An 18,270-nucleotide genomic window follows, 5' to 3' on the forward strand; every position below is an offset into this window, starting at 1 on the left:
CATTTTTTCCCAAGCATTTTCAAATGTAAAAATGTTTCTAAGCACAAAGGTCATACGGCACAGAGAGCAGGTAAGATTCGGCCAAAGGCTAATAAGTGGGCTGTTCTTATTGTACACTGACGACTTATGTCTGCGTGATAGAATGGATGAGTTGATCAGGCTCATGGCTATTGGTTAAAGGGCCAAGTGCTTGGGGGAAGTACCTGAGGGGAGGAAGTGTCCACGAGAATCACAGAATTGTAAGTCTTTTCCTCTTCCAGCGGTCTGTAGCTGTTCCCATAACGTCTAGGCAAGTGAGTAGCTTCATATCTACTCTCAAGCTACTGCTGCCATAAAAGTGATCGGGTGGACTCTGATGCCTGAGAGGCCTGTGTCTGTTTCCCCTGAGGCGGTACTGTTGGGCCACATACAGTCAGTACCTGACACAGGGGAGGTGTTAAATCTTTACTCATTGATCGAATGACTGAATGACTGAAAAGTTCTTTTCAACACTTCAAGAACTGTTCTGTGATTCCCCCAACGCATTATGCAAATCTCACTTAACAAACATCTGAAATGGGCATTTCGAATTCAGAAGACCTGCTGTGGATATCATTCTATATAAATAAAACACTGATGGCCAGTGACCAGACAGGAAGTATAGGCGGGACAAGGAGAGAGGAGAATTGGGGAAACAGGAAGAAGGGGGAGAGACACTGCAGCCACCGCCAGGAGAAGCAGCATGTAAAGATGCCGGTAAGCTACCAGCCACGTGGCAAGGTATAGATTTATAGAAATGGGTTAATTTAAGATATAAGAACAGTTAGCAAGAAGCCTGCCACGGCCATACAGTTTGTAAACAATATAAGTCTCTGTGATTACTTGGTTGGGTCTGAGCGGCTGTGGGACTGGCGGGTGACAGAGATTTGTCCTGACTGTGGGCAAGGCAGGAAAACTCTAGCTACAAGACCCACTATGTGCTAGACATCAGTAAAACACCTTCACAAACAAATGACAATAACTCTATTTCAGCCAGTGGCCAAGTGTCAAAACCATTGCTAGCTCCATTAAAAAGAGGATCTGAATGCACCCAGAGGTAAAGTGATGTCACTGCAGACATTGCAGGGGCACTGGTAAGTAAGCAGCCCTCCAAAGCCCCTCTTCTGTGGCCTTAACTGCATCCCTTGAGTCTACACAAGTGGCTTCCACAACACTTTGCTCAGGACATGAAAAAGCTACCTGAATAGAAAAAAGGCTAAGAAACTTAGCAGGGACCCACCGCAGGGAAGGAGCCAAAGGCAAAACTGCTCTTGCACGCTGCTACATTGGCACCATCTCTGTCCACTCACCACGCCTACAGAGAACACAATCACACACACCCACACAGAACACAATCACACAGCCCGGGGTTGTCTTCATTCAGCATCTGTATGAATAAGCTTTCTAGCTTTCCATTTAAAATTTTCTTTTCTTTTTTAAAAAAGTCCCGAGTGAATCTGCAAAGAGGCGTGAGAACGTGGAGGGATTTAGGCGGTAACTGGTGCATTGGTACCAAGAGGAGGCAAAAGAAAAAGATCAAAGATTCATTCCTCTAAGCTGGGCGGCACCTTGGCACTGAATCCTGGAACAGATGCTGGCTGATTTGAATAAAAAAAGGAGCAGAAGTAACGAAAGATATGATTGGCTAAAAGATACAAAACCACATTTGTGAATGGGGATAATAAAGTTTTCCAAGCCGTCGCTAAAATAGCTGACTTTTCAAAAGCCAACCTCAAGGAAAAGTAGAAAAAGAGAGGCATCGTGTGTCCCCCATGGCATCGTGTGTCCCCCACGGTGAATATTTGAATTAAGATACAGTCAGCAGAGAAGAGACACTTTGCAGACTCTCCGCAGGATGAATCAATCTCAGGGAGTCCTTTGTGTTCCTGGAGAATGATGTCAGAACTCATCCCGGGAAGAAGAAAGAAGAGCTTCGTGAAAGGTCGCTTGAGGAGCATCAGGGATGCTATTTGCAAGGCCTTAGCAAGGCTTCCGAGAGGAAGAGGAGTCAACTTGCTGTTTTCGAGTCAAAGGAGAAAAGGGAGGAAAATCCCTGGTTGTAAACCTTTAGATTTGCGAGGAAGTCCATGAAAGGAGAGTGTGAATATAAACAAAGCCACACTATATTGATTCATCATTTAAAATATGTTTACCTAGGTGTTGGTTATAAAAGCATAATTTAACAGGCTTCTAAAAGCTGAAGGCAAGGACTACCAGTCTCTCCACCTTACTTTCTAACTGATCCCCAGAATCCTCAGACTTTTAAGACAGGCACCTCTCACAGGAAAACACCGCCAGCCTGTGACCTGGGTTATACCTCAGCTCCATCGCCTCTAACATTGAGAACCACTACGCTCTTATTAAATACGTCAAAGTCTCAATCTCCTTAAGGATCCAAATTCGGTGGAGACTCAGTGTTTCTGGTGGAACACCGTTAGGGAACTTTCTACCTAGGATGAAAAGATAGCAGGTGTTCAACAGAAGCCAACTCGAATGGCTGCATTTGAATGTTCTCAACAGCTAACTGCATAGAGTACTTACTGTGCGTAAGCCCTCTATCCACACTGCTTTGGGTGACTCAGAAGCCCTGCAATCAAGGACAATTGTCACCCCTTTCATACAGATACAAAAACCAAGGCTTAAAGGTGTTAGGAAGCTTGCTCACGGTGCAAGCTTGTGAGTGGTCTGCCAGGCAGCCTGGTTCAGAAGCCCTGCTCTTACCTAACCAAATATGGGCTGACATTGCATTATTATTTTTCCCCTCTTTGTTTCTGTCACGACACAGGGAGCAGCAGGAGATGGTTTCCTCCCTCAGCTGCACAAACAGCTGCTGACCTCTTTGTGAAGACAGAAGCCAAAGACAATGGCCTTAAGTAGAAAAGATGTGGGATTCATGGGCACTTTGTGGTCTGGGAAATGTTAAAAGTGTCTTTCAATACATGCGCCTGTTGCCTGTCTCAGCAGCCTTCTGAGTTAGGCTCCCGCATTGTATGGCAGCTGCAAGTGAATGCCATGTGAAGAGCTACTAGAATTCAGTGCATCACTGCTCCCAAGTACTCTACTACACAATACAATGGACAGTTGACTCCGAAGGCGCCAGCAGATACCAAACACCTTGGATGTTCAATCTCTTATACAAAATGGCATAGCTGTATATAATCTACGCACATTCTCCAGCGTACGCTGAGTCACTTTTAGGTTATTTATAATACCTAACAAATCCAGAGGCCATGTAAATAATTGCTATATTGTTGAGGCAAGGGTAATAAGAAAAACAGGCTGTCTACATCCAGTACAGATAGAATTTGCACCCCATCAGTGGCTGGTTGGGTCTGTAGATGCAGTCTTGGGTGTGGGGTACTGATCGTTCAGTGTCCCAGCTTCGGGCTGTCAGAGGCAAACCAGAAAGCAGTTACTGGCTCTGCCCTGCTAGGTACTGGTAGTAGGAGAATGGTCAACAATGAAACTGTGAATGAAAGCTGGAAGAAAAGTAATATTTATTGATAGCTTATAATTTAAGTGAGTAGGGATGGTTAATAATATTCTAACTGGAGTTCCAAGTCCTCAGATTTCAGCAATGGTAATAACATATGTCTGTGAGCTATTTTTAATGTCTCAAAAATGCCCATTAGGATGTCACTAATCATGCAGAACATGGTCATAGCCTCTGTATATGACAACAAAAGATGAAAGAAGAAAATTTTTTTTCAGGTGGGGTACGTTTCATTTCTAGACTGGAGCAAGGTTTCAGAGACTTCTATTTGCGGAAACAAGTAAACGTTCATTCTGTGGGTGTTGAAATAAATCCCTATAGATGCCAAACTTACTCTAACAGGAAAGATGCTCCATTATCAATGACAATCCAACAAGACTCACAGGTTTCTGGAAAGAAGTTGTCTTCAGACATGAAAGGCAATTTTAGCTACTTACTTTGAATTGCCAGTCACCGGAGGAGCAGAAGAGGCATTTTTCTGCCAACTGGTTGAAGCTTGTGCCAGAATGATCCTGTTGTTTCTTAATTGTCCTAAAAAGCTTGTAGCCAGCAATTTTCCTGCCAAGCCTGACCTCACTTTCATGTTCTTTATAATATGCAGATCACGAAGTGAACCTCCATTCAGAGAAGGAAAACGAGAAGCCACCTCCCTGTCCTTAAGCTGTTTGGAATGTACCACATGACCTGAATATCATCTTTTTGTCAATAAATTCAACGGCATCTGTATCAAAACTTTGGGTACCTGTTTTTCCTTTTAAAGTAAAACTGTACTTGAATACTTTCAATATAGGAGTAATTGCCATGGCAACCTTTTACAATCCTTATAAAGATAAAAGAGAAGCAGTATTCCTCCCACCAAGGATAGAATTCTAACTGCTGGACACAAAAATCTATGTGCAGCATAAGTTGTAAACTATGAAATGAAATACAATATATGCTCTCATTAAAAAATAAGTCATGTAAGCATACATGCACACACTCACACGTGTACCTGTGTAAGGGAGAAGGGTGTTAAAAATTAGCAAAGAAGTTTACAGTATTCAATCTAGCATCACCAAAGGTCCCAACTAAATGAAAATAAGTAAAGGCAATATATCACTGGGAGCCTTTTAATCTTTGTGTTTGTGTGATGTGATGTGGTATGGTGTGGTGTGGTGTGTATGTGTGTGTGTTTGTGTTTGTGTGTGTGTGTGTGTGTGTGTATGTGTACATTTGCACAGGCATATATGATACACGTGGAGATCACAGGACTACAACTTTAGGTACCAGTCCTCACCACCTTGTTTGACAGGTTTTTTTTGTTGTTGTGATTTCCAGATGCATATGCCAAGACAGCTGGCCCACAGGCTTCTGAGGGTTCTTCTGCCTCTACCCCCCATTTCACAACAGAAGCACTGGATTACAGGGACACACTACCTCATAGGCTTTATATTGGTCCTGACCTCAAGTCCTCATGCTTACATGGTAAGTGCTTTACCCAATGAGCTATCGTTCCAGCCCAAGAATATTCATTCTTATATTTATGAACCTGTTTGCTTTAATGTCTCACAATAGATCCATTTTAATGATTTCAAAATATTTTATTAATTATTTATTTTTGATTCAGGGTCTCATGTTGCAGCCCTGGCTGGCTTAGAGCTCCCTATACAGACCAAGCTAGCCTCAAATTTGCAGAGATTCAATTGCCTCTGTCTTTCAAGTTCTGGGATTAAAGGTGTGTACCATCACACCAAGCCAAAAATAATTCTTAATGTTTAAAACAGATTAGTTTCTTACACAACTGTATTTACTGAACCCTGTTATATTCAGATTTCTTGAGAGATTTTTAAAGATCTATTAGAAAAACCCCATCAACTGTGAAAGGACATGATTCCTTGACATTTGACTCTTCTGGAAAATCAGCCTTCTGTAAATCCCACTCGAAGCACTTGCTTCTGATTGTGGTAGGTTCAGATGGCCACAGGCTTGCACTGATAATATTTTTTGGCTTTATGAAAGTTTTGAAGTGACTCTGAGGAGTAGAATAAAAGATATGGGTGGGGAAAACATGATCAGAATATATTTTAAGAAAAAAAATTGTTTTCAATTAAAAAAATAAAGACTTCTAAATAGAGAATTTAATCTTCACTGAGATTTGCCAGGAGGGACTAGAGGCGGGCAATGCCCCTGAGGGACTTCCTGCTGGTGGCCTCTGTGGTGGATGTACCACTTCCTGGTACAGCTTATGCTTCAACATCTGACTCTACCCACAGAAGGAGCATAGCTATTTGAGGGGAGGATTCAGGTTAACTGTGTTTCTCAGACTGAGTGCCAATGCACTAGAGGCTAAATCTCAAGTAGACACAAGTCGCATGATAACCCTTTCCCAGGGAAGCAAAGGGTGCTAGTGTGGCTGAGCAGCCCACATGGTGAAGTCTTCTCATCTCCCTGGGAGGGCACTGAGGGACTAGAGTGTAGAAGAAAGAAGCAAAAAGTTGAACTTAAACAGACTCGTGTCCAAATTCTGCTGTTTAAAAGCTGTCTGGTCTCCAAGAAATGAACCTCAAATCCATAAAATGTAAAAGTTCTTCTGTAAAATGGAAGGATGGTGAACTGAACAGCCGAATGCAGGGCATTACCCAGTCATGGGTCAGTGATCATAATTTTTGATGCCAATTTTTAAAGTATAAGTAAGTTTTAATCTACATTATTACTGAGAAGAAACAAATAAGAAATGTAGAAGGCTGCTTAGGAATGTCAGTGGTCCTTTCCACGGCCTGGTTACCCCATTTTACTCCCCATCTGACCAGATCATTCCACTCCACTATGCTACTGGAGATGTACATCCTACCGAGGAAGGACCAATAGTGCCAACTCTAAAAGCAAACAACGTACAAAAAAACCCAGGGTATCCATATTCGGTTAAATTATGTGTGCAGTTGGGTGTCCAGCTCAGCCATCTCAAACATTCCGCACCAAACAGATGGCACAACCCAATAATTTTTTCTCATAACTAGTGGATTATAAAAGTTGACCAAAAGATGGAGAAAAGCCCATGAGGCCTCAATTGCACACAAAGAACTACCAGCTCCTGAATAACGGCTAGGGAAGGGTACACCCACTGGTTCTTCAGTACCAAACAGTCTGCCCTGAGCACACACAAATAGCATTATATGGACAGAACAGGTCATATTTAGGAATGCATATCTGCATACACCTATATACATACATGCAACAACAATTGGTGAAAAAGAGACCATGGATTTAAAGGAGAGCAGGGAGTAGTCTATGGGAGGTTTTAGAGGGAAGAGAGGAAAAGGAGGAATGTTATAATATAATCTCAAAAACATTATCAAAAAATTGACCGGAAAAAAAAATAACTCAGTACGAGGCAAACTGAGGATTGAGGAGGTCCACTGTGGCAAATCCAGGAAAGGTAGTCAGTGAGAAATAAGCAGAGCTGTGGTTGTAGGACGATCATCTTGTAGATTCTCCAGTGTGATCTCAGAATCACCTTTCATTTACCTAGTGACTATGAGCAAGTTATCACATCAGTCTCTATGGAGACTCAAAGGTAGATTAAACATAGACAATGCCCTCTATGACGGCATACTCTTGAAAAGGTCAAAGGATAAGGACTCACTAGGTCCTCTAAGATTCAAATATACAGATGTGAATCATTAACCAGCTTCCCTGGAGACTGTTCCCTGTGGTCCTCCCCCGTTAGCCACCATGGAGTGCTTCCATGTGGAGTTCTAAGTGTTAAGACAGGGGCTATGGAAGAGGCCTGGAGACCCTCTGTGACACCAGGATTCCAGACAGTGCTTTCGCTCTGTTCTTCCCTGTTCCCTCCTACAAGTACAAACAGCACCACACCCAGTCTCTGTTCTCCTTATCCTAGGGTGATATGACTCTCTGATTTGCCCTTCAGGGAACCTTCTAGATGTGGGGTGGGGATGGGGGATCCTGAGTCCTCCAGGAAACCACTCCTCGGATGTGGACACTCCCTTGTCAACACACTCAGTTTTCCCCTGAACCAAGTCCTCACAAGCCTGTATTCCATTCTTTCTCTTGCTCCCCATACTCTCCCCTCCTATAATTCCTGCAAATACCCAAAGCCTGGACTGTTTCAAATCTTTTACCCTGATAGTTTGAGGTTCCAACATAAGTCACAATTTATTTACTAAGAGTGTGGACCAAGTGGTTTGTGTTCTCTTGTTATCTCCATGGTCGGCAGTAAATCATGTCACCTCTCACTCTTCAGGGACACAGACAAAGCGGTCAGTGCCATTGGCATGCACCTCCAAACCTATGGAGACATGTTTTCAGAATCAGTTATGAAGGGAGTTTCATTATTTGCAGCATGAACAATCTCAGACAAATTAGCTCTCCATACTTGTTTCCTTATTTGTGAAGTGAAAAAGAAAAACAATATCTGTGTCTATGGGTGAATAAGTCACAGAAGCGGAAACACTGGGGACTGGGTTCAGACTCACAGAAATGATGACTCAGAAACGGCAGTGAATAAACACCTGAAATGTTTACTATAAACGATGAAGGAGGAGGAGGAGAAAAGATGCAGAAAAGACAGTCATAAACACCCACAACGACGTCAAATGGTAAGATCAAATGTGGATGGGCCCGCACATCTTGAGGTATTCTGTTTATAAAACACATGAAGAGTTTCTTAATCATTCTTAAAATCTCCTCAGTGCCATGGTCCTCAGATGCCCCCTCACCTACTTCCTTTCGTCTTTTCTATTGCTTTAACAAAATGATGCTTATCCCACTTCCACCCCCATTTTGCAATGAAAGGGGGGGGGCTGTAATCTGGGTCCTATAAATGCACCAGTTTATACCAGGGAATTAAATTGGCCATGCTTACACAGTTTTAGTCATGATGCCCATAAAAGACTATCATTAAACTTGTAGCCCTGATCCTAGGTTAACGATGTCTGGTTTAGTCATTTAAATCATAACTTCATGAGCAACGTTTTATTGCCAGCACACTATATTACCACAAAAAAAAGCCAACACCAATGCTAGATGACTTCCTAAAATTATTTTTCTCAGAAAAAAATTCCTTTTGAAAAATTATACTATGGGAAAAATTTTGTGATTTCAACATCATTTTTATTAAAATTTATTTTTATTTGACATTCCTGACTATGTGTTTAGTCTGGAAAAGTAGGAAATGTTTGGAGGAAACAGAAAAATATTTATAGGAAATTAAAATTAGTCATAATTGTACTTATCAAAAATAAATAGCATTGCTTTTACCACAACATGCCATCCTTTATAAATGTTTTCATTTTTTAAAGGTAAGGACTTGTTTATATAGGTAGTTTTTATATTCATTTTATTTATTACATTTTATTTTGTTTGCTGCAGGGTCTAGATAGCCCAGGCCAGCCTGGAACTTGCTATGTTGCCAAGGTTAGCCTCCAACTTCAGATCCTCTTGACTCACCCTCATATGTCCTGAGATGAACAGGCAGGTACCACATGTCTTGCTTCTTTGATTTCTTGATAGGAGAAGTTTATGGTGTGAATATTTCCTGGTGACAGATAGCCTGTTGTGGAATATTTGCTTACACTGTGAAGATGTACTACTGTGATTGGTTTAATAAAGAGCTGAACGGCCAATAGCTAGGCAGGAGAGGATAGGCAGGACTTCCAGGAAGAGAAACTCAACATGAATCTAGGCATGCAGGAGATGCCAGAGAAGCACTGAAGAAGTTGGACATTCGGTACAGAGAAGAGGTGACTGAGCCACTCATGTGGCAGAACATAGATGAATAGAAACAGGTTAATTTAAATTATAAGAGCTAGTTGGAAACAAATCTAAGCTGAAGGCCAAGCTTTCATAATTGATAATAAATCTCCATGTCATTATTTGTAGGCTGGCAGTCCAAAAAAGTCTGATAAGAAAGTTTACTACAATAGCTCATTATATACAGATTTCATCAATTGATTATTGTGGGCCTCTTTAACTATTTGAAATTTTAATCATTTTCTTCAGCATTGTTTCCCCACTTTTATTAGTAGTGATGCTAAATATTCTTATAAGTGTATTCATTGTTGGTGTGTACAACTTGTCAGGTCTTCCCCGTTTTCTTGATTAGTTATGGCCATGTTGCTGTTTTCATCATGAACTTGGGACCAAGAATGATGGAGGGTAGATAGCTCAGAGATTTGAGGAGGGAAGAGATACAGACTAGAACATTCTAGTTCTTCTCATGAACATTGGCATTCCTTGGGACCAGATGGTATTGAAAAGAATGTCTTTGTGCTACAAAATCTATTGGGAAGTAGACTTTCAAGCACAGACATGCCTGATGTAGGGTCTGCGACCAAATAAGACACTATCAAGCACAGGTCTTCTCAGTACCTGCTAAGATGTAATTAGAGGAATTAAACCCTAGAAAGAATAGTTAATTGGGGAAAACAGAACTTTTAAAATCTATGAATGGAAGGTCATTCCTCTAGAAAGGAATTACTTTTCTTCTAAATAAAAAAAATCCCCCTCTTATGAATCTCTACATCTAGCATCAGCTTGTCTCTCTACATGGAAATCGTCAGAAGACAGAGAATAGGAAATAAATGCCTATACTTCAGCTGGGGACGCACAGCAGCCAGGTCCTTCCCTGGCTGTCGCCTGCCAGTCTCACTGACAGTCAGATGAGTAAGTCAGGGAGGGCAGTTACAGCGTGGACTGTAAGTAGGAATGTTGCCTCACGTAAGGATTTGACCCAGTTTGTTCTCCCCACCACCCTATCGCGTCTCTGGGATTTCCCCCAGCACACTTAACATTGAAACTTGTTGACTTCCAAAACTACTGGGCACAAAAATTGACATAGTCTCATCCATGAGCACTTAAAGCTGCAGAAGTCACAGGTGAAGTCTTCAGACTCTTGGGAACTCCTACTTCACAGAAGCTACCCAAGGTTATCAGACTAGGAGCCACCAAGCAGACGTATTGCTGAGCTAGATGACAGCCCCCTAGAGGGTCCGTGTATCATTAGCTGGAGAGCAGTAGCAAAGCTGAGGGCCTAGGATACATAATCACTTCTTGTCACCAGACACCGGATACCTTTTTTCTTTTTAACACCATATCCCTTATAGTAGAGGCCAGTTTTCCGACAGTGGTCTCCCAGGTCTCCGGTGATCTGGGGCACAAACTTTTCTAATCTTCTTCTTCTCCCTTTACTTCTGTTGTTTACTCTGTTCTCTGCACGATGATACAGACAGGACACAGCAACTGAAAGCTGAAAGCTAAGGCCAGTCCTGAGAGCCCAACATCTGGAGATTACCAGATAACTTCACTCATCTTGAACACCAAGATTTTTGTTTTCCGTAGTCAAAGTCCAAATGGCCAAATCCCATAGCTGACCCCCTCCTCAAAGTGATTTTTTCTCACCAGGCTTTCCCTATCACAATCTCCAACCTGGCTGTTAGGTCTGGGGCTTGATGTCCCAGCCTTGTCTCTCATGGCCTCCTGTACTCCCTCATTACCACACGGTTCACACAAAGCCCAACTGCTCACTTACTTCTCTGTGTCCTATTAGACTAAGGACATGGACCGTGTAATCTACTTACTATTATGTTGCCAAGCCTGAGAAGACACTTGGCAGATGGTTGTTGGATGAAAATATAAATGAGTAAGCGATACCCAACTGCTTCTAGTTCCTTACCCTGCTACGGAATTAATAAATCCTGAACCTAGGAATATATAAAACTCTCATTGAGGGCAATCAGGCCTGAATCTCTGTTCTGGCTTTTACATTCTTCTTGATGATTTATTCTAATAATTAGTATTGCTTTTACTGGAGATTTGGGTTCAACTCTTCAGGAAAGGCTCCCAAGTTTCTAAGTAGGAGCATGAGAAAGACATTGACCTTCAAAAGGCTCAGAAGAAAGCTGTTGCATACAAAGTCACACCCCTCCCTCTCTCACAAATGACATCACAACTCCCAGCAGATAACATCTAGGAGAAAAATCCCAAAATGAAAATTTTATATCTGACATGGATCATACGCAGCTCTTCCAGCTTCACGGTCAAGCAGAAGACAGTGTACCCACCTGTGAAGAGATCCGAAGGAAACCGTGGAGAGGACTCACCAATTCCCTCTAAACCAAGGCATGTTTCTAGAGTCACCTGATGGTGACGTTTAACTTTTAAAATTGCCAGTGTTCAGACCACACTCAGATTAATGGCTCTAGAAATCCCAGAGAAGGCAGGGGAGTGAGTTTTCCTCAAGTCCTCCAGGTACCTCCAGTGTAGAGTCAAGGCTGTTTGGATTCTTCATTCCTTTGAGGCCTCTTGCACCAGGCCTTGCATGAGGCCATATCTCCTCCTTTAATTCACTAATATAAAACGATATCATACATATCATATGAACCTTGTGATGGTTTGTTTTTGTCAACTTGACACAAGCTAGAATCATCCAGCAAGAGGGAACCTTAATGCAGGGATTGCCTCTATCAGATTGCCTGTAGGCAAGGCTGTGTGGAAATTTTCTTGATTAATGGTTGATATGGGAGGGTCCATCCCACCGGGAGCAGTGCCACCTCCAGTCAAGTGGTCCTGGATGAGACATAAAGACAAGATGAACCAGCCAAGAAGCAGCTTTCTTCCAGGGTTCCTGCCTCTGCCCCTGCTTGAGTTCCTGCACTGATTTCATTCAGTGGCAGACTGTAAGCAGGACACAGAAGTCAAGCGAATCCTTTCCTTTCCATGTGATTTTTTGGTCATGGTGTTTATCGTCGCAAGAGAGACTCCTAAGCTGCCCTTTCACCTGGATTGGCATCAACCCTGGAAGGAAACCAGTTTTTTGTAAGCCCTCATTAGTTGCTTCATAGAACCAGGCTACTAGAGAACATGGAGAACTATTTCATACTCACTGTGTAAAGTCATCATCTTATTATCTAACGAGAACCTATGAGCTCAGACCTTCCTAAGAATATTGGTAATGAGGCTAACTAGGAACTGAGTTATCCCAGAAGTGAACTCCACTTCACAGAGCTCAATTTATGTGTTACAATTTATAGGTGACCAACGAAAATTACTAATGGGCCTCTAAAGCATTCTGTCTCAATTTCAGTCTACCAGGTGCCTTGTTCCCCCCCACTTCCTGTGGGGGAAAATGCCGTGGTGTATATATTACTCCAGCGAGAAAAGCAATTATTATAAAATGTTACCCTTACTTTTGGGGGGAGTCGTGGATTGGGGATATGACTCACTTAAAGCCCATTGGAGCAGTGAAGAAATCCTCATTTACATAAAAGGGTTTGTAGTTGCACATACTGAGATACCCCCATACCTCAAGAACACACATATAGACACAACTAAGCACAAATTGCATAATGCTCATTCTTATAGAAAGATACAATATAAATTGAAACTGGAAACTGCTGAGGATATGGCTCTGTATGGTGTGAATGTGTTGCTCTGATTTGGTTGATAAATAAAATGCTGATTGGCCAGTAGCCAGACAGGAAGTATAGTATAGGTGGGATAAGCAGAGGGGAGAATTCTGGGAACAGGAAGGCGGAGTCAGGAGTTGCCAGCTAGGCACAGAGGAAACAAGATGTAAAAGTACCAGTAAGCCACAAGCCATGTGGCAACTTATAGATTAATAGAAATGGGTTAATTTAAAATGTAAGAACTAGATAGCAAGAAGCCTGTCACAACCATACAGTTTATAAGTAATATAAGTCTCTGTGTGTTTACTTGGGTCTGAGTGGCTGCAGGAGCCAGGTGGACACAGGAAAATTCCAGCTACAAGAAACAGTGCATAGGTCATCACAGGAAGATTTGACCTAGACATAGAACAAAAAGGCACATGGATGTTCTGGATAATGAAGTCAGACTAGGGTATATTTTGTGAGGTATTGAGAACTGAACTCAAGGCACTATACAACCTTAGGACTGAAGCCAAAGAAGTCAAGGAAATGTCCTGGGATTGCCAGTAGTTTTGTTTCCCTTGATACTTTAACATTTAAATAAAAGATCTTACAAATGGCATGCATTGTCCTAAGGCACACTCAAATCATTGTAGACTTGATAACCGAGAACTCCAAATGGCATAGAACAGAGTATGTCCAGCCTCTCTAACTGGTAACCATTCACTCCAAAGTGTTTAGGTGACTGGTTTATAGATACATTTATGTAGCTATTAAAATTACACGAGGAGAAATAGGTGCAGGCACAGCTATTGGAAATATCAGTTTATCTAAAACATTTACTACTCCATGGGCTAGAATATTGGCTTTTTGCTTGTGGTACAATTTCATGTGTCCAGGCTAGTAATAAAGCCCACCATGAAGAAAGGAGTGGCCATGTGTTCTGAGGATGCATCTGTGGTGTTTAGGTGTCTTTTTGGTTTTTGTTTGTTTGTTTGTTTGTTTGTTTTGACAACTTGACCCAAGCTGGAGTCATCTGGGAAGGGGGAACCTCTGCAGAGAAAATGCCTCCATCAGACCGGCCTGTGGGAAGCATTTGATTAGCGACTGATGTGGGAGGGCCCAGGCCACTGTGGGCAATGCCACTCCTGGGCACGTTGTTCTGGGTTGTATAACAAAGCAAGCCAAGCTAGCCATGAGGAGCAAGCCAGTAAGCAGCATTCCTCTGTGACTTCTCTGCTTCAGTCCTGCCCCCGGGTTCCTGCCCTGAGCTCCTTCTCTGGCTTCCTTTAGTCACAGACTGTTACCCGGAAGTGTAAGCTGAAACACACCCTTTCTTCCCCCAGTTATTTTCAGCCAGTGTTTTAGCACTGCAACAGGAAGAAAACTAAGACTGCACCACTGGCTGATTTTATGTCACTGTGTGAATCTCACAAAGTGTCCTTGCATTGTTACACACCTAGGTTGTATAACACACGCAGAGGCCCATTGTTTCCAGGGCCAAAATCACAACAGAAAATGATACAACCTGCTAGGCATGAAATAAGTCTTCTGCTGATATAATGCCACATATCTTAATACTGTAAAGTAAACTTTAAATTTTTATTTATTTATGAGGGTGGGGCATGTGCCAGAGCACGCATCTGGAGGCCAGAGAACAAATTTTCTAGACTTGGTTCTCTTCCTTCAGAATGTGGTTGCCAGGGTCAAACTCAGGTCACTGGGCTTGGCAGCAAGTGCCTTTACCCACTGAGCCATCTCTCAGGCCCATAAACTTATTTCAATAAGTAAGCGTTTGTTCTAAAATAATAACAAAATGTATACAGTAAATACAGACCAGCGGCACAGTCATTTATTATCAAGCAGGGTGCACCATATAGGATTGTATATGAGACAGACTTTTCTATGACTGACAACATGGCATTTGGTTCACCAGAATCACCATGACCACCGCAGGAATGCAGTGCACCAGATGCTGTGATGGTTATTATATCAAACTCCATTGTAATTTTGAGATTGTGAGGTCCATGAAGTCAGATAATCTTCCTTGATCATTATTGTGCTGCATTCCTACAAGTTAGTGCACAACTTCCCAGATAGGAGACGGTCAATAAATATTAATTAAATGTTCACTGAATAAAAGGATGCAGTTGAAATACTTCCAATTTGGCTTTATGTATGTAAGCCTTCCCCTCCTCTTACTCTGCTGTGCCACAAGCTGTACCATGTTATGGTTCTACACACAGTGTGAGCAACACAGAAGGGACCTGAATCCCTGTGCACCATTCATTAATTCCAATACTCCTTTTTCACTTTCCCTTAAGATCTGACAGACCATCTGGCGGTGAATCATTGAGTCACAGTGGCTGTAAATATGTTCAGGCCCAGCATGCGCCTGGTCTGCCATCCAGCCAGTCTCCTGGCTGTCACAGAAGTACCTCCATCCATTTCAGAAATATGCCTGCAACAGAAATATGATGCTCAGCTGTCTGCATTTATGAGACACTGAATCTTTCAGGATGCCTTCAATCAATAGAAAATAGATATTTTGTTCTTACCTGAAGGGAACAGTGATGTGATGAGCTGTGGAGTCAGGAATCTGGGGAATAAGATGACTCTCTGGGAATTATTTTAACACAAATGAGCTGATTGGCCTTAAGAAAGATGGCTTGCTGAACAATTAGACTTGATTGTAATGAAGACTGTGGAAGGTTTTTAAATACATGTTAGTCAAGCGGGGGACAGATGAGCAATGAGATATAAACAAGAAGAAACACACCCTGGCAGAGGTCACAGATGACATAATGTGAGGAAATATGGCCACATTAGCAAAACCCTTTGCTTCCCTGGGAAAGGGTTATCATGCTGCTTGTGTCTATTTGAGATTCAGCTTCCAGTGCATTGGCACGTAGTCTGAGAAACACAGTTAACCTGAATCCTCCCCCACCCCCAAATAGCTATGCCCCTTCTGTGGGTAGAGTCAGGTGTTGAAGCATAAGCTGAGACCATCAGGAAGTGGTACATCTACCACAGAGGCATCAGCAGCAAGCCCCTCAGAGACACTGTCTGCCCTCTAGTCCCTCCTGGAAAAGCTCAACCTTGCTCTAGGCTGTTTCTGTGGGAATTTAAATATCCTGCTTCAGCCTCTGAAATTCTGGGATTACAAATCTCACCACCACACCAATTTATTTCTTTCCAATTTCAAACTGGAGACCAGGGAATAGGGAAGTGTTAATCTGTACCAGCCACTCTCCCAAAGGACACTTTGTAGATGACAGTAAAAACACTTGGAGTCCAAGTCATACCACGTGAATAAAAACTAGTAAACCAGAGGCTCCATGGCTAGCTAAGAAGTTATTGGTAACTTGGCAGCTGCTGGGGAAGGGTGAGCCATTTTCTTTCAGGGTGTGGACATTGGTAGGTTGCTTATGCTCTGACAGATGACCCCACACCTATATCCATGATGGAAGCACTAACTGGACTCAGTGGGTTGCTGTGGAACAATCCTTTTCTACACTATGAACATGTATTACTATATTTGGTTAATAAGAAGCTGACAGGCTGGTAGCTGGGCAGGAAGTTAGGCAGGAAAGACAAACTGAGAATGATGGGAAGAAGGAGGGCAGAGTCAAGGCAGAAGCTAGATAGCCGCCGAGCAAGCAGAATGTGTAAAAAAATTAAGGTAACAAGCTATAAGCCATGTGGAAAAACATAGATTAATAGAAATGGGTTAATTGAAATGTAAGAGTTAGCTAGTAACAAGCCTGAGCTACCAGCTGATCATTTGTAATTAATATAAGCCTCTGAGTGATTATTTAGGATTGGGTGGTGGGGACAGGGAAATGTCTGTTTACAGTGGGTTACTTTAAAAGAAATGTCATGAAGGTTGGAAAGAGAAGTATAGGAGAGACAAGAGAGAGGGATTTAGTTTGGACATGATCAAGATACATTATATATGTGTATAATTGTCAAAGTAAGTAAAAATATTTTTAAAAGCCCAATAGATCAGAAAAGAATGAGGCTTCAGATAAGAAAGGGAGAGAGAAAGAAGATAGCATCTCAGAAGCTGAGGATACAGTGGGCAGCATCTCAAAGAATCAGAAATAAATGTAGCAGAATATGAATCTCAAATGTGATTAATAAATTCTAAAAGTAGTCATAATAACTGACAGTTTAGAAAATGTAAACATATCAACTACAGATATCATAGCAGAGGGGTGACCAGTAAAACAAGAAATACAAATAAAGGTAGGCTGCTTAGAGATCTAGAGACAACTAGAGGAAGACAGCTTTACAACTGTTAAGTGGCTGTTGTTTGAGCTGGTAAGAGGGTGCAGAGGGTAAGAGCTTGCTGCATGTACCCAAAGACCTGAGTTGGATCCCTAGGACCCATGAAGTGGTAGAGAGAACCAACTATACAAATTGTACCAGCAGGAGCTGACACAGAGGTCGTGGAGGGTCTTTTTTTTTTTAATTACACTCATGATATTATTCACATTTGTGGCATTCATAGATTACATTTGCAGTATTCATTCTATATATATATATATATATATATGTATATATTTAATTTTTAAATGTTGAATGTCATGTCTTGAAGGGGGTAGGAGGTCTTAAATACAGGCTTACAGCACAATGGGAGGACCCCGGAGGGCAGAAGTTCGCTACTGATGTTTTACAATCTTGCATCTAAGCTGTTAACACCCATTATTCAGGATACACAGACAAGGAACTTCCCTTAAGCATTGTGGAGGGTCTTATTCATCATGGCTGCTCAGCCTGCTCTATTATAGAATCCAGGACCACCAGCCCAGGGCTGGCTACACCCACAGTGGTCTGAATCCTCTCTCATTGATCATTAATTAAGAAAATGCCCTGTGGGCTTGCATACAGCCCAATATTATGGAGGCATTTTCTGAACTGAGGTTCCCTCCTCTCAGATGACTTGAGCCTGTGTCAAGTTGGCATAAAACTAACCAGCAGAAGTTATTATTAGCTGTGGTATAATAAGGTAACTTTTAATCATAAAGAAGAGTGCATACCAATGTGCTAGACATCTCCTGGAAGATTTGATCTTCATAATTCATTTCTATAGCTTATTACTAGATATGTGTATGGATCTGGGAGTTCTCTCTCTCTCTTTTTTTAAGTTCCCCAACCATTTCTCACATGCAACCTGATGTTGGAATCATAATCCACATTTGTCACTTGTTCTCAGTTTGCATGTTTTTCATCTTCCCTCTCTTCATTCACTCTTCTTCGTGTTAGCAGCATCCACTGTCTCTAGATTGCCGAAGCGAACAAAGAGATGCTCGCTAAGGCCTCGATGCTACTAGGCAGTGATGTGCTGTTCAGCCTTAGGAAGTGGCTCTTGGA

Source organism: Peromyscus leucopus, chromosome 1 (genome assembly GCF_004664715.2).
Source record: "Peromyscus leucopus breed LL Stock chromosome 1, UCI_PerLeu_2.1, whole genome shotgun sequence".
Taxonomy (NCBI): Eukaryota; Metazoa; Chordata; class Mammalia; order Rodentia; family Cricetidae; genus Peromyscus; species Peromyscus leucopus.